Raw genomic sequence first — 24,802 nt, forward strand, 5'->3', positions numbered from 1 at the left:
AACTTATTTCTTAGCAGTTTTGGATGCACAAATGTTTAAACATAAGTTAAGTTAATTTACTAGGCGTCTTAGTCACTGTACCACTATGGTGCGACAAAGGAACTCTGGAATTAACGTAGAAAATACTAAAAAACAATTCGACTTCGACTGCAAACTATCGAATTCTTGACCTAATTTATTTGATGCATCCAATCCGCCAGAAAAGAGGTACTGTAAATCAACGGCTAAATGAGGTTAGCACGAAAATTCATTTGACGCTTGGTTGTTTACAAGCCTATTTAAAAGTTACGCCCACATACTGTAGGCAAATGAAATTAAGATTTACCTCTTCAGCATTAGGTGACAAAATTTCTGTCTTGACGTAAACAGGGTCGAAAGTCATAATGTGTCTTAAAACTTTTCAACGAATGTATTAACTTCAACAAATCTTCCGATTAAACGCTCTGTCCAGATGACACACCACGTACAAAACACTACAAAAAATAAAAAACAAACGAATGCAGAGTCTTCCAATGCCAACGTGACACAAGTAAACCATTCTTGAAGTAACCGCAAACAGAATCAGATTTGAAGTGTGTGGAAACCAGTTCCAGATACAGGACTATAAATTTCAGTTTCGTGAATTTATTTCAGTTTGTACAACGAATGCATTCCCTCAAAGGCACATTATAGGCTTTTTTCATGCCACGGCCTTCTTCAACTATTGCAGGTGTCCGTGGATATTTAAGTTGTATGACGTTAAAAAGCAGGCAATGTCATTGGCGTTACAGGATTTTTTTTTTAAGTAAAGCAACAGGGCAGTTATGTGACTGGTCATTAATCTAAGGCAGATAGATCTATCACAAAAACTTGTACTGAAGAAATGTATGTCTAAAGGCGAGCAGACTAAGCTTTAAGACTCTGGCACTGTTATTATATTACATATGAATGGTTAACCGGAAGCACGGAAAAAGTTCTTGGGAATAACAAAGAGTTATACACTTTATCTTAATGAATTGCTACAGTCTCAATGAAATATTGTTACGTTTTGATCTATGGCACTGATATTAAATTCATCCAAAACATATAGTATCCAATGTGCAACTTGCCGTAAACTTGTAGTTCGTTATGAATAACCGAACAACGCGAATGTTTTACCAAAAATTCTCCAAGGTGGTGCCGTTCCCAATCATCGCGAATACGTGGGAAAGCGTTTACTAATTCAAATGAACCCCTTCGCAATTCTCACCCTTGGCCGACGCTTGTGAAGGCATTTCCACGCTTGAAGTTTATGCACCATCACTGCATCTGGGATAGGAGTAACTATCATTAGCTGGTCGAGAAGTGAGCTAATTGCCTTTCACGGAAGTGTGTTATTCAGTTAGTACCCTTTAAGTTCCTTACTTAGCCATGGGTGAAATACAAGTTTCATTACTATTATTTATCTGGTCCAGTAAATCACGCTACATTAATATTGGACAAAAGTTCATGTATAGAAGTCCTCATCAGTATGTTGGTGTTATGTGTAAATTTTATACATGTCCTGAATGGGGTTGCTGTGTCTAAATCATTAATATAGCAGGAACAAGATTGGACCTAGAACAGAACATTCAGGCAGACAATATTTTTAACATTTTGTTTCTCTGATTGGTGTGGATAACTACACTCATGGTAAAAACTTATTGACAACAGCAGATATAAATCTGATAAGTGCTCTGGTTTAGCAGACACATAGATGGTAGAGGCCAATAAGGTTTTAGACATCATTCAAGAACTTGATCTGTTAGCTGTGAACCATCAGTGACAGAGCTGGCACAGCTATAACATAGACATTAAGTTGTAAGTAATATGTTCAAGTGGTCAGTCCAGTCTGGGTTGATCAGCAGTGATCACAACTTACTTACATTCACAGTAAACAATATAAATAACACTGGTCGAAACCTAATTTTCGCAGAAAATGTATGAGGCAAGCTGGAAGAGGTTATCAGAGGTCCTCTCCACAGCCATTGAGGCAGCTTGACTGGCACATTACAGAAATCATAAGACCCAATACCAAGAATTGTTTAATCAACACAAACAGATGCAATGCGAAAGCTACCTGAGAAACCACCTGAAGACCAATTTTCCAAATCAAAGATGAAAATGGCTCGATGACCTATGGACGGAGACAGTCAGCAGAATATCTGCTTGGCAAACTCCTCCCAATTAACGATCAAGAAGATAACAAAATCAACAGGCAACACAGATGTGCACTAAGTAATAAATACAATAATTCTTTAATAACCATATAGTTTGCTGAACTGAAGAAGAAATAGCCCGAGCGATAATGAAATTGAAAAACAGAAAAGCTCCAGGACCAGATAATAATCATGTCAAAGTTCTGAAACAAATAAAAGTACAAATTGTTCCATTCCTGACCAGACCACTAAATGAGTCCTTAACTCTGGATCAAGTCCCTGCTAGCTGGAAATTAGCAAAAGCTGTTACAATAAAAAAGTCCAAGGCTAAAAATCTGGCTAATCATAAAAGCTATAGAGCAATATGTTTGACTAACACACTTGCAAAGGTTCTGGAAAGGCTCCTCTGTGACACATTACCCCTAGGTGGAGAGCTTGACAGACTTAATCATTGCCAATCTGGTTTAAGAAAATGGAAATGGATTGAAGATCCATGTAATATAGTAATCGAAATAATAGACACATGTAACAAAAAATATGCAGTAGCAATATTAATTGAAATCGCAGGAGCATTTCATGCTTGATGATGGCCTGCTATTTTTGCCCGGATGGGTTCTCCAGTGCCTAAATCACAGCTTCATAGATTATTACAGGGGTAAAGTTGTGGACTGGTCAGCCAGGACACAAACTAATAAAAAGGACTACCAAAGGGTGCCCACAGGGCTCAATTTGTGGGCCAGTATTTTGGGGCCTGGTAACTGAACCACTCTTGTGGAAGATGACCAAGTGGATTGGGTGGTGGCATATGCTGCTGGCGTCTTGGCTGTGGTGTGAGAAGTGAGAGCTCAGCTGGAGGAGGTGGCTAATGGGGTCCTCTCCCAGATGCAGTGATGGTGCGTAAACAACAGACTTGCAATAGCCCCACAGAAAACCATATACATTCTCCTTAAAGATCAAGTTTCATTATGTAGAAATTCTACAGTTAAATTAGAAAGCATCTCTATGATCAGACAGCCATGAAATACCCTGGATTTCAACTGGACGCAAAGTGTAGCTTCACACAACAGGTTCAGTCAGTCATAAACAAAGCAAGAACATTATGCAAAAAATTGCCCATGCCTCAACAGCAAATTACAAGCTACTCCTGCAAGCAGTGATAACCTGTCGTGATGCAGTTTTCACATCAGTCACAAGCTATGAAGCAAATGTTTTGATGCACGTGGAACAGTCAAATACTGTGATGTGCTTAGAGGAGTGCGCTCCTCAGACTCACAGGGCCTTTAGCACTAGGCCAAATGATGCTTTACTGGTGATCCTCAGAATCTACTCAGTAGACATCATGGTACGATGTGGTGCAGCCTCCTACTGGTTACATAAAGGGGACTCAACGAAAGCCCGTGAAATTTTAGACTAAAGAGTAACAACCAAGCTCCAAATACTGAACTGGAAAGTGGGCACATAGCAGAATTACTGGGATAAAACTGGAACAAGCCAAAGAGTCTACCAACTATTCCCCGAGCTGCTCATGAACTTAGTTGTAAATACTCCACTTCAGTTCAAAAGGAACGGTGGTATACATAATTACAACACCAGAAAGAAAAATGTTATTCATTACTACACACTATGGTTGTCTTTAGCACAGAAAAGGGTGCACAATGCTGAAACAAAAATTTTTGATCACTTATGTTGTTTCTTTGTTAAGTTTGTATAGGTGTCGCAGTTAAGGATACCGTGGTCGGGAGTCTTTACTAGGACGACCTTCATTGTGGTAATGTTGTAAAAGAGAAAACCTCTAGTTGCACTTAATTAATTGTTTACATAAAATGAATTACCCTTCTTGACAACCCAGTAACTGTTTACTTTGCTTGTTTTGGTGGCACCTGACTGCCGCACCATGTCGTCGTACACATCCAATGTTTATGTTGTTCTGGTTCGTCCGTTTCTCAGAGCGTTGCGTTGATGTCGGTAATACACAAGCAAGGTTGTGTACTGTCAGTTGACAATGTAAACAGATATGTACCCACTATCAATACTACAAACATATGTATTTTAGGAATACAAAAATAAAGAATGTGATACAACATTTCATTAGACTGTTTAGTGAAGCACACCAGGCTGTGCTTTCTGCATAATTTTGGCAGATTATACCATTTACACCCTGTACATACAATGCCTGAAAAAAAAAATAGTGAAGCACCCAGAAGATATTGGTGAATGTCAATGCTTCACATATGTACAGACTGTTAATGGGTATGTATATCTTAGAGGCATAACTCTCTGTCACAAGTAGAACAGCCACTAGAGTGCATTAGCGTTGTTCGTGTTTAGTGTTGTTACCACACTGGTACCATATGTAATGAGTGTGAACAGGGTCAGATATTGAACAAACACTCGTGAAGGAAATGGAGATACCACATACTCGTGTGAGACAGTGTTATCATCCTTCCACATCTGCACTTGCCATCTGAGGACATTCCACCTTGTCATAGACTACCGTCAGCCAGACCAGGGAATTACTGTCTCGTGGTAACATCCCAACACAAAGTTCAGCGATGAACTGCGGTTCTGCATTATGAAAGATGACCATTGTCAACAAGTATGGCAGCAACTTTGGAAGAGGTCCCATTCTTCGGCATGGCAGTGTTACTACTGCCATCACGGTGTGGGTAACCATCGGCTATGACTTTACGTCACAGCTGGTAGTGATTGAGACAACTCTGATGGCACAACCATACGTCAGGGACGTCCTGCGTCCGTATGTGTTGTCTCGTACATGACAGTAAGTGCCATTTTTCAACAGGATAATGCTCATACATGACACATGTGCCTATGAATTTCGACGGGACAATATTAGATGTGGTACGTATCTCTTTGAACGCCTGGACAAAGTATGTGTGTCTATGAACTTCAGATTTGTCCCCAATAGAATGTGTGTGGGACCAGCTCAGACAAAAACTCCATCCCTGTGCCAGTATCCAGGATGTCAAGGACCAGTTGTGGGCCAGCTTGTCTCAGTAGGAGGTACAAAAGTTTCATAACATCCTTTCCAACTGAAACACTGCATGCTGTATTGTCCAGTGGGGGTGCAGCGTTGTGCTGATAAGTAGATTCATACTTCTACTTTTTTAAATCTCTTGATTTTGTAATCACTGATATACCATACACCTTCTCATACCGTGAAGTTTTATTTCCTCCTCCTCCTTCACCCCCTGCCTCCCAACTCTTCACAGTTTTCATTTTCTTTGTCAGACAGTGTATCTATTTCATTCCTAAGTTCAAGAAATATCTCAAAGACTAAGTTGACTTGGCCAGCATATATCACTGACAAGGCACATCACCATACCTGCTTTTCAGATCTTCCAAGAAGGCTTTGATCTGACGATGTTTGAGAGCAAGACAGCAGATGAAATTTGTTCTACAAGTCACCACACTTATCACCTCTCTCACATTCACACTATTTACAACCAAATTCTCTTGCTGAAGAAGGCAATGTAATGTAAAAATTTTATTTGAAATGGTTAAAGATCGTAGTGTCTCTTGTAAAAGTAGCAGGAAACCAACATTTCAGCCAACTATGGCCACTGCACCACCTGTAGCCACAAAAGACAGATTACTCCACTGCAGACCCAGATTGTCAATATGCTTGCTTGCCTGCCTCTCTCTCTCTCAGTTATTATGTGCTATGGGAATGTAGATTGCCAACTGAGCAGCATCAGAAACATCTGTGCATTCATCCAGTGCCAAGGGAACTGCAGCAGCAATATTATTATTATTATTATTATTATTATTATTATTGCAAGAGCTGTTACATTATATGAAACAGTACTGGATATTCTTAAATTCTGTGACAAACAGTTAAAAGCTAGAGGCACTAGCGACCCTAAATCCTTAGGTCTGTCAGAAGCTATATGTTCAGCTGCAGATACAGCTGTAAACATGTCTTTTTAAATCTTCCTTTAGTACAGCTTCAATGTTTTAGCAGTTTGAAAAGCAATATGATAACTTGCTTGACCTGCAAGTGCATTTGTTGAGTGTTTTTCCAGGAAAAATATACAAGTGCCCATAAAAGAATGCCCCAGTTTCAATGGTATAATATAAACAGTTTAATTTAGATAATTTACAACAAATCATACATCATTTGAAGGTAAAACTAATCTATTTTTTCTTACAAATGTTACAGTACACACCCAACCTAAAATTTAATTCTTCCCTCACTTTGGTTAACAAATCCAGAGGATTGGATGCAATAGCTTCTTCAATTCTGTCTCTTAACTCTGGCAAATCATTAGGTAGTTGTGTAATGTAAACACAACCTTTCATAATGCCCCAAAGGAAAAAACTCACTGGGATGTCAAGTGAATGTAGAGGGGGGAAAGAAAAAAAAAAAAAAGCTCTGCCGTATTAACCATTGCAACCAATCCAACCGCCAGGAACATCAATATTCAACCACCCTCATACAAAGAGATGCCAAGGTCTCCATCGTGTTGCCAAATAGTTTCTAGGTTCACTTTCTAACTAGGGAAAGAGACATTCTTGCAACATATCCACATAAGCCACCGCTGATATGATAGCTTCAGTAGAGGGGGGGGGGGGGGGGGGCAATTGTGCACTTGATGTTGGTGTTGGGACACAGCAAAGAAAATGTTTAATTTTGGGGAATCTGTTGGATACATAAAAGTGCTTGAGGATATTTTGACCCCCCAATACCAACATTACTGGTATTTACCTTCCTACTTTCAAGTGACACTACCCAAGTGCCACTTGCTGATTCTGAAACACTTCAAATGTGTTGTAGTCTAGGTCAAAATATGACACATGTACTTTTTTATACATGTCCAAATGGCCATTGAAGTGGTGAAAACCAGCCCACAGAAAATGCGTTGTTATCTTTCTGAGTACATATCTTCGAATTGTTGAAACATAATTTCCATGGTTGCTACTGTACTTTACAACTGTGCAGTCACATATTTTAACATTTTGATATATTCTGAAATCCTCTCCGCACCTCACAGTTTTTGTAATGGTGAAAAGTTTACGTGTAGTAAATCTAATAGTATATTTAACATCAATTTCAACCATTTGTGATAGAGGTACACTCCAAAGTCGCAGTAGTCAGACATAAGTTGGGAGTACCCTTATCTACTGCTATATGCACACTGTGTGGCATATGATGCTGGTCATACATGGCGATAGTTTTGTTTGCAATTTCACAGTGCAACCAGAAAAGAAGGGCTCCTGAAGGAATTTATTAAAACAATAAGGTTCTCTGTCAATTACGAGAATAACCAACGTGGAGGTGGCGAGAGGCTATTCCCGTTTTGTTTTTTCGTGATCTTTGTTTCATTTGTTTTGTTTCATTTCTTTGGTGTTGGATATTAAGTTTGACATCTACTTTGTTACTTTACAGTATTTAGGTTGTGCTGCATTATCTTTGATAGTCAGTGCAATAATGAGGAGACATTGTATTATCCATTGCAAAGAAGTGTTGCATGCACATACACATTGTGCACTACCCACATCTGATTACTGTAATATTATTGCACAATTTACAGCATGTATCACAGTTTTTAAAACAATAATTAATAGGAGGTTAACATTTATCAGGTTTTTTGGTCATGTATCCGCTCTTGAACCATGCATACCTAAACTTCTTCACATATTGAGAGGATCGAAAGAGATTATGAATCATAGATTGAATTTCAGGACATTATTCATCAGGTGCAAATTTACATCAGAGCTGTATAGTAGGATTACATCAGAGAACTGTGTTAGAAAATTGTTCCACAGTCTGTATGGGTAAACATCAAGTGGCTGGATTATGCTGGTTGTTCCAGCAGAAATCATCATACATTGTATGTTCTTGTTTCCTTATTAGACATATTTGCAATAGATCACCAGAAGAAAGCATTACGGAAAGACTAATCTACACTATAAATTATTACAATGGCTACAGTAACTATGAGCATGTAGGAACCATTAATAAGGTTGATTTGGGGAAGGGACCAAACAGCGAGGTCATCGGTCCCAACAGATTGACTGAGGAAGGAAGTTAGCCATGCCCTTTCAAAGGAACCATCCCGGCATTTGCCTGAAGCAATTTTAGGGAAATCACGGAAAACCTAAATCAGGATGACTGGATATGGATATGAACCGTTGTTCCCCCTGAGTGCAGTGTGCTGACCATTGCACCACCTCGCTCGGTCATTAATATGGACTTATAGTGACTACATGTATATTGCGATATACTGTGACCCTGTACTCTGGAAGGGGGGGGGGGGGGGGGGTAGTAACAAGAGCACGACGCCCACGGTCTACCCAAAACCACCGCACATGCGCACATGGCCGCCTCATATTTATACCAATACACGTCATGCGGCAGGGTTGGTATAGACATTGAATTGCTTGGGGGAAACACAATGATGAAGCTGTGTTGGATGGCCAGATAATAGGATAGACATGCATTAATGTATGCATGCATTTCGACTGCATATGTCATTCAAAATACAGCACGATGAATCCAAAGAATGTATTAAACCTATTACATGAAAGCTTTGATCATCTGCAATTCGATATTGACTCTATCATTACTGATAAAAAACCATCATTCACATAACATTCAGTCTGTCAACATCAACATATTTGTAGGCAGTTATAGTACTTTGACCTATGATGACGAAAATGTATTTTCTGAGGCTGTCACAATGGAAGAGGTGTTGGAATAGGAGTACGAGGATGTTGTGGAAGACATTAAGAAGAGTCAAATGGTAGTATTGGAATATAAAAAAAGGCAGTTACATTTTGGCACGGAAAGAAGAAGAATAAGAGTTTAAAAACAGTCCAACATAAGTTCAGAAAGGCTAAGGATACAAAATCACTGTATAGATGAACAACACAAGTCACTAAGGAGGGACACAAAGCTACAAATTTCTAAATATGTATTGGAACAATTCCAGAAGGCATGCAATAAATCACTAACCTACTCATGACTAGGACCTGAAACGATGGGCTCTGAGGGCGAGAGATGAGGGTAATTCGTTGTGCCATCTATTCACGACATCTATAAAATGGGCTCACCATTTTAAAGTAAGGCACAGAATTATTTCCAGAAAATGCATTTGTGGCAAATGTAAAATCTAATATTGCATCATTAGGGGATAAAAATATTTACAACTTGGACCAATCTGGATTTAATTTCCTTTAAAGGAACTCTAAAAATTGAATTAATTAAACCATAGCTACACAAGACAGACAGCCCTATCTGCAAGTGGTGTTCTACAATACACTTGCTCATAGTCCTGCAGGAAACAGGGGGCCAGTTTGGACCCATTGTCCAACGAACTATGTACAAAGCTGATAATATTGTTGCATTTGCTTCAACATCTGGTAAATTAACATCAATTCTCACTATGGAATGGTTTGCAAATGTTTCTTTACCTACTGTCAGTGAATGATCTGTCCTGTGTTGAGATTCCTGGATAGGACAAATGAAAAATAAATTTAACAACATAGACAAAGGTATTAAGGACATAAAGGCTATATGGCTGTTCCTGCTGGAACAACTGGCATAGTCCAGTCTCTTGATGTTTACACATACAGACTGTAGAAGAACTTTCTAAAGCAGTTCTCTGATGTAATCCTACTAAATTTGCACCTGAGGAATTATATCCTGAAAATTCAATCTTCGATTCATAATCAGTTCTGATCCCCTCAATTTGTGAACATGTTTAGGTATGCATGGTTCAAGGGCGGATGCATCACAGAAAAACCTGATAAATGTGTACCTCCTGTTAATTATTGTTTTAAAAATCATGATACATGCTTTTAAATTGTGCAATAATATTGCAGTAATCAGATGTGCATGGTGCGCAATGCATACGTGTATGCAGCACTTCTTTGCAATGAATAATATAATTTCCCCTCATTATTGCTCTGACTATCAAAGGTAATGCAATACAAGCTAAACACTGTAAAATAGTAGATGTCAAATGTAATATCCAAAACCAACCAACCAAAGAAACAAAACAAAACAAAGACCATGAAAAAACAAAACAGGTATATCTCTCGCCATCTCCACGATGGTTATCATCATAATCCACAGAGGGTGACACCTTATTGTTTCAATTCAATCCTCCAGGAGCCCTTCTTTTATGGTTGCAAACAACACCATCGCTGTGTATGAAAAGTGTCATACTGCGTACAGAGCACGCGTATAGCGGTATATAGGTATACTTCTCACTTATATCTGACTACTGCGACTCTGGGATGCACTTTCATCATATGTGGTTGAAATTGTTGTTAAATATACTATTAGATTTACTACACAAACATTTTACCATTTCAAAAACTATGAGGTGAGGAGAGGATTTCAGAATACACTGTGTATGAAAAAGAATCATCTGATTTAAAGAAATCATAACTATTATCTTATTTGAGATATGTGTGTGTGTACAATGTACTGTTGGATGAGTGAACTCTCAAGTTTTACATGGTTCCCACTAGGTAGCAGCAGTGAGCACCCACTTCAGTTCTATTAAAAATGGTGTCTGGACAACAGAAAAGCATTTTTTGTTCTACATTTTGCGCAGTGCGGGTCAGTAGTAACTGTTCAGCGTGACTAGGTATGGTGCGGATCCTCCTACAGCACACAGCATTAGACGATGGCATGAACAATTCTGAGAAACAGGTTGTTTATGTAAAGGCATATCGCTGGTCCGCTACCAAGTGCCTGACACAGACTTTGAACGCATCCACCATAGTTTCACATGGAGTCCGCAGAAATCCGTTCGTTGTGCAGCTCGACAGCTCAACATGCCCCCTATGTCCATCTGGTGTGTGTTTTGCACTGACATTTACACATTAAACCATACAAAGTTCAGCTACTGCAAGTTCTTTGTGAAGGTGACAAACAATGTGTAGTGTTCTGTAATTTCATTCTTGGGGCAAGATGGAGGATGACAGTTTTCTTCCATGCTTAGTGTCTAGTGACAAGGCAATATTCCACTCAAATGGAAAGGTGAATCATCATAATGTGAGAATCTGGGATACAGAACAATCACATGAAGTTGTACAACACAAGAGGGACTCTCCAAAATTTAATGTGGGTTTTCTTTTTTTTTTCTTTTTTTTTTTTTTTTTTTTTTGCAGAAACTGTGTTTGGTCCATTTTTCTTTGCCAAGAACACTGTTTCAGGAAGCACATATCTCGATATGCTTCCGAACTTTCTTTTCGCACAGTTGGAGACTGATCTGAATGAAATCATTTAGCAACATAATGGGGCACTGCCGCACTGACATCTGGAAGTGCGACAATTTTTAAATCGGAGGATTACTGTATGATCGGTTAGTCGCACTGGACCAAATTATTCAGCCTTACATTACTGGTCTTCAAGGTCACCAGACCTGCTTGTATGTGGTTATTTCTTGTTGGGGTTTGTAAAAGACTGTTTATGTGTGTCCGTTACCAATAACAATGAATGAACAGAGACATTGCATAACAGCAGCTGCGGAAGCTGCAACTCAAGATATGCTCGCTGCAGTGTGGGAACAATTTGAATACCACATCGTCATATGCATCCATCTCAAGGGGGGCACATTGAACACCTATGAAAAGATATGAAGGAAAAAAAAAACTTTTTGAGTTTCCCATTCATCAAACAACAAAATTCATTGTATTTGTTAATTACATGTTTCAACATTTTTGTGGTATCTCCCACTGTTTCAACAATATGTGCTCAAAAACTAACAACTGCGTTATGTTTGGGAGTGTTTTCACTACTTCAGTGACCGTATGGGTGCACATAAAAAAAAAATGTATGTCTCATATTTTGACCTAGACTACAACATATTGTATTTGAAGTGTATCCAAATCGGAAAGTGCCACTTGGGTAGTGTTACTTGTCAGATGAAAGGTTGCTTCATCACTGAACAGCCCTCGATACAGAAAGTCAGCTTCCTGCTGCAACACTTCACTTGCAAAGTTGTAATGTCATCTAGTTTTGCTGCATGTATCAATTGTAACCGTTATGGATGCATGTGTACACATTTTCTTAAAACAGTCATCTATGTCAACTGAAGTGCAAGAGTTGCTATCCAAACAGACTTCTTAAGACTACGAAGGTAACATGGTCTGACACAATCGACATCCTCTTCAGACACTTTTGGTCATCCCACTCTTTTCCCTTTCAGTTTTGAACTGATCATATTATTGGCAAGTGTTTTTTGCCACATGAGGATCACAGTTAAACGTTAAACAAAACACATCTTGAACAGAAACTCTTATTAAACTGCAGAGCACAAAAAGATTTACACTCGGGAGTTGCCATATTGCAAATGTGGCACTGCATTAAGGGAAACAACAAAGAAGTACTAACACATACTCTTATCTAAAACTGTTCCAGTTGGTAATTGTGACCCTGAATCAGAACTCTACAATCCTCACAACTGATATATTAAAATTTATAGCTGTGACATTCTTTTATGGTTACTCCGTATTTTCACAGTGGAAATGTTGGGGAAAATTATTCAGACACTGAAAGGTTTGAAGCACTCTAACCACCTCATGCCACCATTGTGTATCATAAATATCCAGGCATTCTGCGCTGACTTGTTGGAAATTGATGTCCGTGTGTCTGAGTTTTGTTTTGAATTTCCTAACACTACCATTTGCACTTCACCTGTGCTACGTACTGACATCTGGGCACTCACCTCCCAGGAGGTGAGGGAGTGCAAGTGTAACAATACGAGTCAAGATACATGTAACGGAACTTGAATAGCGTATTTGCCTCTATTGGTTATGGTAGAGAGATCGATCTTTCGGTCCTGTCTGTATATTTATATATAATATTGCATGAATAAAGACTGGGCGATTGTAAAGCTATCATTAAAAACGCACGCCGCGTGATTTGTTATGATTTGGTCGATCATAATAATAGTAACATGCTTTTGAATACAATTAAAATAACGGTGATATCTGTTTAGTGTTATTGGAAATAATATGTAGTAAATTAATGAGTAAGGTAGCCAATCCTATAAGAAGAGGTAAAATTGGGCACAGTGAGGTGTTTTGCTTTATATCGATGAAGCCGATGATACAGCGTCATTTTTTCATTTACTCCTAGAAATAATCAAGTAAAGCAGTGCTAATTGTGCGTTGTGAAAAAAATATAGGGACGAGTTTTAAATAACTATGGTATACGAACAGAGTAACAAAAGGACATTTAGTTACATGCAATCACGGATAGCGAAGTGTGGTCATTAAATTGAGTACACCTACAGGGCAGTCAATTCCGGGATAAATCTATACGCATCTCATGAGGGACACGGTATTGAGACCGTTTTTTTTTTTTTTTTTTTTTTTTTTTTTATTATATCACAGAGAGCTGGCTCCAATTTATGAAAAGGAGAAAAACGTTAACTTTTACATGAACTCTTAATAATAGTGGACCGGAAAGAAAAGTGTGTAATTGTCTTACGCCTAACAAACATTCATGGAGGGTGGTCACTAAACTAGAAGAGTCAATTAAAAAATACTGTATCATTATCATTGACTTGGTGTCGAGCAACCAAAACTGTTCATCAAAGGGTTTCGATGGAACTTATGAGTTAGGGTTCAGACACTCGCATATACTCCACATCTGTTTGTGAATGAGTGGTGAGTGCGAAATAAAACTGTGAACAAAGTTACGTTAAATAAAACAGAAGAAACAAGAGAGTTTGGTCGTATCTGTTATTATTCCATAAACTGTAACATTTCTTATCGTTGTACGAAGCCTTTATAGACAATCTTTATGACAATTTGTTTCAAAGGGATCTCGTTATGAGGTAAGTTTTGGGGACCCGGTCAAGAGGGGGTAGTTCTTAGATCCTAACTACTGCAGCTATTCTGGAGTCAGGTGCTACCGTGACCATTGTGTGTTGTCAATGACTTACGGTTACCATATCTCATACTCTAAGATCGACGCGCCTTTCCACTTGGTATAACGGTGCCTCACGGCAACAACGCCAACACTGACAACGAAGGAAGACACGGTAGACAAGTGTGAATGTGAGTGTGAGTTGCTAATGCTTGTGCTCGCCTTGCCACCTCCTGAACAGGCCTTGTCTCGACTCATGGTGAAGAACAACTACTCCACTTCCTGAATCATCGTAACTTCTTTTCCCATCTCAAATTCACCTGATCCTTTTCCAAATCTACAGCCACCTCTGTTGACATACAGGGTGATGCATGAAATGTGCCACCACTTCTTTTGTACACAATTTATGGTTCAAATGGCTCTGAGCACTATGCGACTTAACTTCTGAGGACATCAGTCGCCTAGAACTTAGAACTACTTAAACCTAACTAACCTAAGGACATCACACACAGCCATGCCTGAGGCAGGATTCGAACCTGCGACCTTAGCAGTTGCGCGGTTCCGGACTGAGCGCCTAGAACCGCTAGACCACCGCGGCCGGCACACAATTTATGGGTCACACTGGATACCCCATTAAGGATTCAACAGCAGTAGCAGTAAATCTTATAAAGTTATGACATGACACATAACTCATGATACATTTGCTAGGACACTAATGTTTGCAACACAGCCAATAACGGATGACTAACAATGTAGCAGTGATCAAGAGCTGTGTCAATATTTTACAAAACAAAAAGTTCTGTTGCAATTCAGAGGCAGTTTCGATAACAGTTTAGGATGCACTGGGCCCCTTGCAATAGAACCATTCAGAGGCTGTATGATAAATTTGTGCAGAAAGGATCAATATTGGAAGTGAAGCACCCTCAGGTGAATTCCATTTGTTCACCAGAGAATACTGAAGCAGTGAGTTGCTATACAGAGAAGCACCGGCAAATCGCCCAGAAAGGCAGCATGCAATTGGTTATAATGAGATGCTCCACTCAACTTATTCTTTAAAGTGACCTCTGGTGGTACCCATACAAGATGACCTCTGCTTAGAAGCTCACTGCCGAACACGAGTGACAGAGCATACTGTTTGCTTGCTGGGTGGAGGACAGGGTACATCTTTCAACAATATTTGGTTTTCAGGTGGGGTGCATTTTCATTTGGACGGTGTGGTTAACAAACAAACTGTACGCTTTCGGGTTACTGCAAGTCCAGATGTGCTTCATGAACGACATCAGCACACTCTTGAGTATTACAGTGTGGGTCACAATTTCCGGTCACAAACTGACTGGATCTTTTTTCTTTGAAGAAACTGAAAAAGTGTGTGTTATTTGAGCAGCTCCACAATAACTTCATTCCACAGTTTCTTGCTACTGTGTTGCTTTCCAACACACACCAATTTATGCAAAATGGAGCAAGGCCACATACTGGAAACAATGTGTTCAACACGAAGGTCATTTCACTCAGATTTTCATGTCATTTCTATGAAAGCCAATTTTGGCCTCCGCAGTAGTCCAGATCTCAGCCCACTTTACTTCTTTCTTCGGGGGAATCTAAAGGAAATAATTTTCCCAAAATGTACACATAATTTAATGGAGCCCAGACACCTTATTCTTAAACTTGCAGTGAAATCACATCAGACATGTTGCAGGGTTGTCTCTAACATCAGTATTTCTGTGAAGGGAGTTAGGAATCAAAATGGTGGATGTATTGAGGGTGTACTAAGTTAGAACAATTCTCCACAGAGCATTTTCCATGGTAGTATATATATATTCCTTAGAGTTTGTCTTAATTGTAAAATGTTTATTTAGAATCAAAATGGTGACACCTTGTGTGTGCCACAGTGTACGTCTTCACCTCACTGGAACCCACATTCAAATCCTGTTCATACAAAACCAACCAATAAACAATGATGTTGTTGTTGTTGTTGTTGTCTTCAGTCCTGAGACTGGTTTGATACTGCTCTCCATGCTACTCTACCCTGTGCAAGCTCCTTCATCTCCCAGTACGTACTGCGGCCTACATCCTTCTGAATCTGCTTAGTGTACTCATCCCTCTACGATTTTTACCCTCCACACTGCCCTCCAATACTAAATTGGTGATCCCTCGATGCCTGATAACATGTCTTACCAACCAATCCCTTCTTTTAGTCAAGTTGTGCCACAAACTCCTCTTCTCCCCAATTCTATTCAATACCTCCTCATTAGTTATGTGATCTACCCATCTAATCTTCAGCATTCTTCTGTAGCACCACATTTCAAAAGCTTCTATTCTCTTCTTGTCCAAACTATTTATCGTCCATGTTTCACTTCCATACATGGCTACACTCTATACAAATACTTTCAGAAACGACTTCCTGACACTTAAATCTATACTCGATGTTAACAAATTTCTCTTCTTCAGAAACGCTTTCCTTGCCATTGCCAATCTACATTTTATATCCTCTCTACTTTGACCATCGTGAGTAATTTGGTCCCCAAATAGCAAAACTCCTTTACTACTTTAAGTGTCTCATTCCCTAATCTAATTCCGTCAGCATCACCCGAGTTAACTCGACTACATTCCATTATCCTCGTTTTGATTTTGTTGATGTTCGTCTTATATCCTCCTTTCAAGACACTGTCCATTCCGTTCAACTGCTCTTCCAAGTTCTTTGCTCTGTCTGACAGAATTACAATCTCATCGGCGAATCTCAAAGTTTTTATTTCCATACAGATTGAATAACATCGGGGAGAGGCTACAACCCTGTCTCACTTCCTTCCCAATAAATAATAATACCCACATTTTTATAGCATTCACTCCTTCCACATCATATGCTCCCTTTCGAAAAGCCTATGCATCCGAGGCAAATATATCGGTTCCAGCACCAAACCCCTTAACACCTACAATCTGCCCCTTTGCCACTTCCCTAGAAACGTTACTCACAAACAAATCTCTCAGACAGAATCCCTCTCTCACCTTCTGATTATTACAGCTCCCACTTCCAAAATCTCACAAGGACATCCATCGTTACACACTATTACCCAGACACTGAGTCCCTCTATAGTTTACTCCACAAAGACTACAACTTTCTCGAGTCGATTCCTGAAATGAGATCCTCCCCCCGATATATCTCTGTTGTTCTCTTTTTTCTGCTTTACACAACTACTTGTTCTACTCTGGTATGCAAAGAGTAATATCTTTACTGGAAAAATTGTACAATGGCAAAATAACTTGCGAGACAACGCATGTTGTTATACTGATTAACTTGTGTCCTCTGCACAGTATTTTATACAGGGTGATTTTTTCCACTGTGTACAAACTCCAGGGATTGATCAATGAGACAATAGAGAACAAAAAGATGTAATGAATTTATGTTCACAAATGCATGGTTTCCATGCTAGAACCATTTATTCAATCATACATTGTTACAGAGACTGTGGATTACTAGGTGCTGTACCATGCAGCCACAGTTACAGTACGTGTTAAAAATGGTTTCCACGTGCCTCAACACACACGTGTATGCACTGCAGCGTGTTCTGTCTCTCACGCTCACATCAGCCAGGCGGCATCTGAATGGTGTGAAAGGCAGAATGAATACCGTATTTACTCGAATCTAAGCCGCACTCGAATCTAAGCCGCACCTGCGAAATGAGACTCGAAATCAAGGAAAAAAAATTTTCCCGAATCTAAGCCGCACCTCAAATCTGAGACTTTAAATTCAAGGGGGGAGAAGAGTTTTAGGCCGCACATCCAAATCGAAACAAAGTTGGTCCATTGTAATACAATTTAGGTCGAATGAATGACGATACAGCTACAGTAGTTTGGTTCGAGTTTTAAGCTTAGCAGTTAAGCTTTACCATGTAGCCATTGCTAAGCGTCAGGTGCTCTGTCCGTATTTATACGGGTACCCTTCCTTTATCACGTGCTTCGTCTGGTTTGAATTGATTGCTAACTTTTCTTTGATCTGGCAAGTGCCGTTCTCTTTGTTATAGGTGTTCATGTCATTCTAACCTGAAAATGCATTACTGTACTGTGTCATGCATTGTTTGTCGCATTCTGATAATCAGTGTTAACGACCTGCCGCCGCTCGCGGCATGGCTTGCTTTTGTGCGTGCAACAGTCGCTTTTCTAAAAAAAAAAGAAAAAAAAAAGAAAAAATAAAAAAAATAAGAGCAATCGTCTCATTAGCGGAACAATGGCAAGAGACTGCTTGCTATTTGCTGTTACTTACACTGGTGCTTTCTTTGATAATGATCAACAAGAACCAAATAATAGACTGAGTATGACAGAAGATGTTCTGAACGAGAGCGTAGCGAAAATTTTTCTCCGGTTGAAAATCTTTGCAGACGCCTCTGTAGTACATTACATTCTGTACGGAAATTAGTCATCTTAGATTTAAAAATCTTGTCAATTGCCGTGCTTCATTTCTGACTGTATCACTATTAGGCATAAGAACAATATGAATATAAACATGACATGATATGTATATTATTCCGCGTTTGCTGTTGTCTCACTCTAGTTTCGTAGTTTATTAGGCAGACAGGATTTAAATGAGATAGCAGCAAACACGAAAGAATACATGGCAAAATGTTTATATTCATATTATTCTTATGGTGAAGAGAATACTGCAGATGATTCACAATTCATAAAAGTTCTTATTAGGAATGATCTCATGTCCCAGGTAGGAAAAAATTCAAACAATCTTGCCAGTTGGATTTTCGTAGTACGCTGAAATGCTGCTACATTCGGAACAATACGGAATTTGTATTTACTTCGTTGGATAATGTATGAAAATGCAGTGGTTGAAACTCGGGGTGGTGAAAAAAAGCTCGTCTTCCACTTTTTTTTTTTTTTAATTTACTGACGCAGGGGTTTTGTCGCCAGTATTTATCTTTGTGCCTGCAAAGCATACCTGTGTAGCGCTACATAATTCAACAGAAGAAGTTGTGGCGGCACCTACCAACATTTTTCAGAACTGCCGCTTACTTTGCACTCGATTCTAAGCCGCAGGCGGGTTTCTGGATTACAAAATCTGGAAAAAAAGTGCGGCTTGGATTCGAGTAAATACGGTACGCTGCTCCAGTGTCTCCACATCTGGAATTGGCTCTGCATACACGATACCTTTGGGATGGCCCCATAACCAGAAATCAAATGGGTTGAGATCCGTTGAACGAGCAGGCCATGCAACCGGACCCCCTCGTCCAATCCATCGACAAGGGAAGACACGATTGAGATGCATCGGGACATTAATGGTGAAGGGCGCCGGAGCACCATCATACACCAGGGTCACTCCAAAAGAAATGCACAGTATTTTTTTTAAAATCCATCTTTTATTCTACATGTTTGAAAGTTTTACAGTGTGTAGATACATCCTTTAGGAACAATATTTTCATTTCTCCACATAATTTCCATCCCTCTCAACTGCCTTACGCCATCTTGGAACCGGCGCCTGTATACCCGCACGGTAAAATTCTGGACCGACCTGTTGGAGCCGCTGTTTGGCAGCGTGCACAAGGGAGTCGTCATCTTCAAACCTTGTTCCATGAAGAGAGTATTTCAGTTTCCCAAAGAGATGATAGTCACACGGAGCCAGGTCAGGACTGTAAGGTGGGTGTTTCAGTGTTTCCCATCCAAGTTTTGTGATCGCTTCCACGGTTTTTTGACTGACATGTAGCCGTGCAGTCTCATGCAACAGCAAAACATCCTGCTTTTGCCGATGAGGTCGAACACGACTCAGTCGAGCTTGAAGTTTCTTCAGTGTCGTCACATATGCATCAGAATTTATGGTGGTTCCACTTGGCACGATGCCCGCAAGCAAGAGTCCTTTGGAACTGAAAAACACCGTAGCCATAACTTTTCCAGCAGAAGGTGTGGTTTTGAAATTTTTTCTCTTGGGTGAATTTGCATGATGTCACTCCATTGATTGCCTCTTTGTCTCTGGTGAAAATTGATGGAGTCATGTTTCATCACCTGTCACAATTCTTCCAAGAAATTCATCTCCACCATTCTCGTACTGTTCCAAAAGTTCGCTGCATACCGTTTTTCTTGTTTCTTTGTGAGCCACTGTCAACATCCTGGGAACGCACCTGGCACAAACCTTTTTTAACGCCAACACTTTCAGTAATCTGCAAACACTTTTTTCCCCTATCCCAACGTAGCATGACAATTCGTTCACTGTGATGCGTCTGTCAGCAATCACCAATTCGTTAACTCTCTGCACATTGTCTGGAGTGTGTGCAGTACGAGGCCTGCCGCTGCGAGGACAATCCTCAATATTGCCGTGCCCGCTTTCATCACGTAACCTGCTCGCCCACCGACTAACTGTACTGCGATCGACAGCAGCATCTCCGTACACTTATTTCAACCTCTTGTGGATGTTTCCCACTGTCTCGTTTTCACAGCACAGGAATTCTATGACAGCACGTTGCTTCTGACGAGCATCAAGTGTAGCAGCCATCTTGAAGACATGCTGTGATGGCGCCACTCACAGGGACAGGTTGAACTAAGTTTGAAAACAAGTGGGAAGGATTTATCTACAAACTGTAAAACTTTCACACGTGCAGAATGAAAACTGTACTTTTACAAAAATAGTGTGCAGTTCTTTTGGAGTGACCCTCGTAGCAGCCACATAACCTACGAATCATCAAAGGCACTTCTTCTAGCAAGGGAGGCAAAGTCATCCACAAGAAATGCCTACAGTTCCAGGCTGTTAGGCAATGTGGAAGGAAGACTGGTCCCAAAATACGGTTGCCAGTTGTCCCGGCCCACCCATTCCAGCTGCACTGATGCTGAAGATTCACTGTCACCGTACCATAGGGGTTCTGTATATTAACCCGCAGATGACTGTTATGAAACTTCAAGATACCACTCCGTGTAAAGCTGGCCTCGTCTGTGAACACGATGGATGACACAGATTCTGGAATTGTGGTTGTCTGGCGAAGAAACCAGCGACAAACAGAACTGATCCCAATGTGGGAAGTCTGTCACTAGTAAGCCTTGCACATATTGTAGGTGATAAGGGTGGAACAACTGTCACGGAGAATGTTGCACACAGTCGTCTGGCTTACCCTGTACAGGTGGGCCGACAGCCTGGTACTGACACACTGGTCACCTTGCACAGTGTTAATCACATTTTACTCACAAGTCTCGTGTCTGAACATTTCAGGTACGTTCTTCACGATTCCTGCTTCCTCAAATGACGCTGTCTCAGACAAACGGTGAAACACTGGTACAAATACTGAATGCTGTGATTGTTATCGGCAAGGATAGGTCTCCTGACGCAACCTTGCTGCCTGCTGCCCATTGCCATTTGCCTTTCTGTAAGTGAACACCATGTTTTCAAGCTCTCAATTCGAATATGGAACCTTTGTATACAAAGCTGTATCACATCCACCACAAGGTGAGTCAACAAGAGAAGTGAACTGGACACAAAATTATCAATTACTATGGCAAGAGAGGGACTAGGGCACGACATATGAGAAACAGTAACACCCTCCAGGAGGAAACCATGCATACTGTAACTGTGGCTATGGCTGCATGGTACGAGGTGCATTCAAGTTCTAAGGCCTCCGATTTTTTTTCTCCGGACTGGAAAGAGATAGAAACATGCGCATTGTTTTAAAATGAGGCCGCGTCCATTGTCAATACGTCCCAAAGATGGCAGCACCGTACGGCAGATGGAATTTTACCGCCAGTGGCGAGAATGAGAACTGTTTTAAATACTTAAAATGGCGACGTTTTCCTTACTTGAACAGTGTGCAATCATTCGTTTTCTGAATTTGCGTGGTGTGAAACCAATTGAAATTCATCGACAGTTGAAGGAGACGTGTGGTGATGGAGTTATGGATGTGTCGAAAGTGCGTTCGTGGGTGCGACAGTTTAATGAAGGCAGAACATCGTGTGACGACAAACCGAAACAACCTCGGGCTCGCACAAGCCAATCTGACGACACGATCGAGAAAGTGGAGAGAATTGTTTTGGGGGATCGCCGAATGACTGTTGAACAGATCGCCTCCAGAGTTGGCATTTCTGTGGGTTCTGTGCACACAATCCTGCATGACGACCTGAAAATGCGAAACGTGTCATCCAGGTGGGTGCCACGAATGCTGACGGATGACCACACGGCTGCCCGTGTGGCATGTTGCCGAGCAATGTTGACGCGCAACGACAGCATGAATGGGACTTTCTTTTCGTCAGTTGTGACAATGGACGAGACGTGGATGCCATTTTTCAATCCAGAAACAAAGCGCCAGTCAGCTCAATGGAAGCACACAGATTCACCGCCACCAAAAAAGTTTCGGGTAACCGCCAGTGCTGAAAAAATGATGGTGTCCATGTTCTGGGACAGCGAGGGCGTAATCCTTACCCATTGCGTTCCAAAGGGCACTACGGTAACAGGTGCATCCTACGAAAATGTTTTGCAGAACAAATTCCTTCCTGCACTGCAACAAAAACGTCCGGGAAGGGCTGCCCGTGTGCTGTTTCACCGAGACAATGCAACCGCACATCGAGCTAACGTTACGCAACAGTTTCTTCGTGATAAGAACTTTGAAGTGATTCCTCATGCTCCCTACTCACCTGACTTGGCTCCTAGTGATTTTTGGCTTTTTCCAACAATGAAAGACACTCTCCGTGGCCGCAAATTCACCAGCCGTGCTGCTATTGCCTCAGCGATTTTCCAGTGGTCAAAACAGACTTCTAAAGAAGCCTTCGCCACTGCCATAGAATCATGGCGTCAGCATTGTGAAAAATGTGTACGTCTGCAGGGCGAATACGTCGAGAAGTAAAGCCAGTTTCATCGATTTCGGGTGAGTAGTTAATTAGAAAAAAAATCAGAGGCCTTAGAACTTGAATGAACCTTGTACAGTGCGTATTAGGCTGTAGTCTCATGAACAGAGTATGATTAAATAAATAGTCTCTGGTATTGAAACCATGCATTTCCAGACATACGTTCATTAGACCATTTTTATTCCATATCCTCACATGGATCAATTTCTAGAGTTCGAACACGGTGGAAAAAAATCACCCTGTATAGTCGTGACCACCATTAAACTGGCTGAGTACATTAACAGACATAAAACAACTATCTGCCTTGGGGACACTGAGTACCCAATTGTCGAGCACGCTCTACAGCTCGACTCGAGGTGTTTCAGAGCCTGTTACACCACACACTGTATTTTGATCTTCCCACCCCATACTAGTTTTCCTGAGCTCAGATAATGTATGCTTCTTTCTCTCAGCTGATTGCAGACTGTGTTCGAAAAATGAACAGTTTAGAAGAAGTAGTGGTGACAGTTTCTGCAGGACCCACCCATCATTTTGCAGGACAGTGCTCTGTCACATGTGGCTCAAGATGTGACAGATTTTTTTCGATGAATAGGGCTGTGGAGTGATGTACAATCCACCAAACTCCCCATACTTCAGCCCTCAGAACTTCACCTCGATTCCTAAACTGATGGAAGCACTTCACAGGATTTGCTGTAGAAGTGCCACAGAGATACTTTGAGCAGAGGTAGACGGTTCCATTCAAATTACCGACACAACATGCACTGCTAAGTGTATCCTATGACTTTCACATGACTGGCAATGCATTATACACAATGCTAGTGACAACATTGAAGGACAGTAAAACTTTGAAACATATATCTATTATGTATAAGTTGTACATAAATAGTTGCCATTATTAAGCTACAAAACTTGAACAACACAAACAGAAAGGATCCCAATACACTTCCCTTGGGCACACCTAAAGTTTCTTTCACATTTGTTGATAATTATCCATCAAAAATAACATGCAGTGTACTCTCCACCATGAAATTATCAACCCAGTCACAAAATTCATTCTATCCCCGTATGATTGTACTGTCTTTAATAAGCACATCTATGGTACTGAGTCAAATGTCTTTTGGAAGTTATGCACCTACCTGACTCCCTTGATCTACATCTACATCCATTCTCCGCAAGCCACCTGACAGTATGTGGCAGAGGGTACTTTGAGTACATCTATCGGGTCTCCCTTCTATTCCAGTCTCGTATTGTTCGTGGAAAGAAAGATTGTCGGTGTCTTTCACGATTATTAAATGATCCTGTAACGAAGAGTGCTGTTCACCGTTGGATCTTCTCTATCTCTTCTATCAACCCTATCTGGTACGGATCCCACACCGGTGAGCAATATTCAAGCAGTGGGCGAACAAGTGTACTGTGACCTACTTCCTTTGTTTTCGGATTGCATTTCCTTAGGATTCTTCCAATGAATCTCATTCTGGCATCTGCTTTACCGACAATTAATTTTATATGGTCATTCCATTTTAAATCACTCCTAATGCCTACTCCCAGGTAATTTATGGAATTAACTGCTTCCAGTTGTTGACCTGCTATATTGTAGCTAAATGATAAAGGATCTTTCTTTCTATGTATTCACAGCACATTACACTTGTCTACATTGACATTCAATTGCCATTCCCTGCACCATGCCAATACGTTGCAGATCCTCCTGCATTTCAGTACAATTTTCCATTGTTACAACCTCTCTATACACTACAGCATCATCCGCAAAAAGCCTCAGTGAACTTCCGATGTCATCCACAAGGTAATTTATATAAATTGTGAGTAGCAATAGTCCTACGACACTCCCCTGTGGCACACCTGAAATCACTCTTACTTTTGGGAGACTTCTCTCCAATGAGAATGACATGCTGCGTTCTGTTATCTAGGAACTCTTCAATCCAATCACACAATTGGTCTGATAGTCCATATGCTCTTACTTTGT

At 40.5% G+C, this 24,802-nt stretch overlaps 1 protein-coding gene across 1 annotated transcript in view; it reads right to left on the reverse strand.

Annotated features, from left to right (window-relative positions):
* Positions 1-24,802, reverse strand: part of LOC126426830 (F-box/LRR-repeat protein 14-like) — a 624,998-nt gene that overhangs the window by 90,770 nt on the left and 509,426 nt on the right. The gene's annotated exons all lie outside the window — the stretch shown is intronic.

The sequence above is a fragment of the Schistocerca serialis genome, chromosome 11 (assembly GCF_023864345.2).
Source record: "Schistocerca serialis cubense isolate TAMUIC-IGC-003099 chromosome 11, iqSchSeri2.2, whole genome shotgun sequence".
Taxonomy (NCBI): domain Eukaryota; kingdom Metazoa; phylum Arthropoda; class Insecta; order Orthoptera; family Acrididae; genus Schistocerca; species Schistocerca serialis.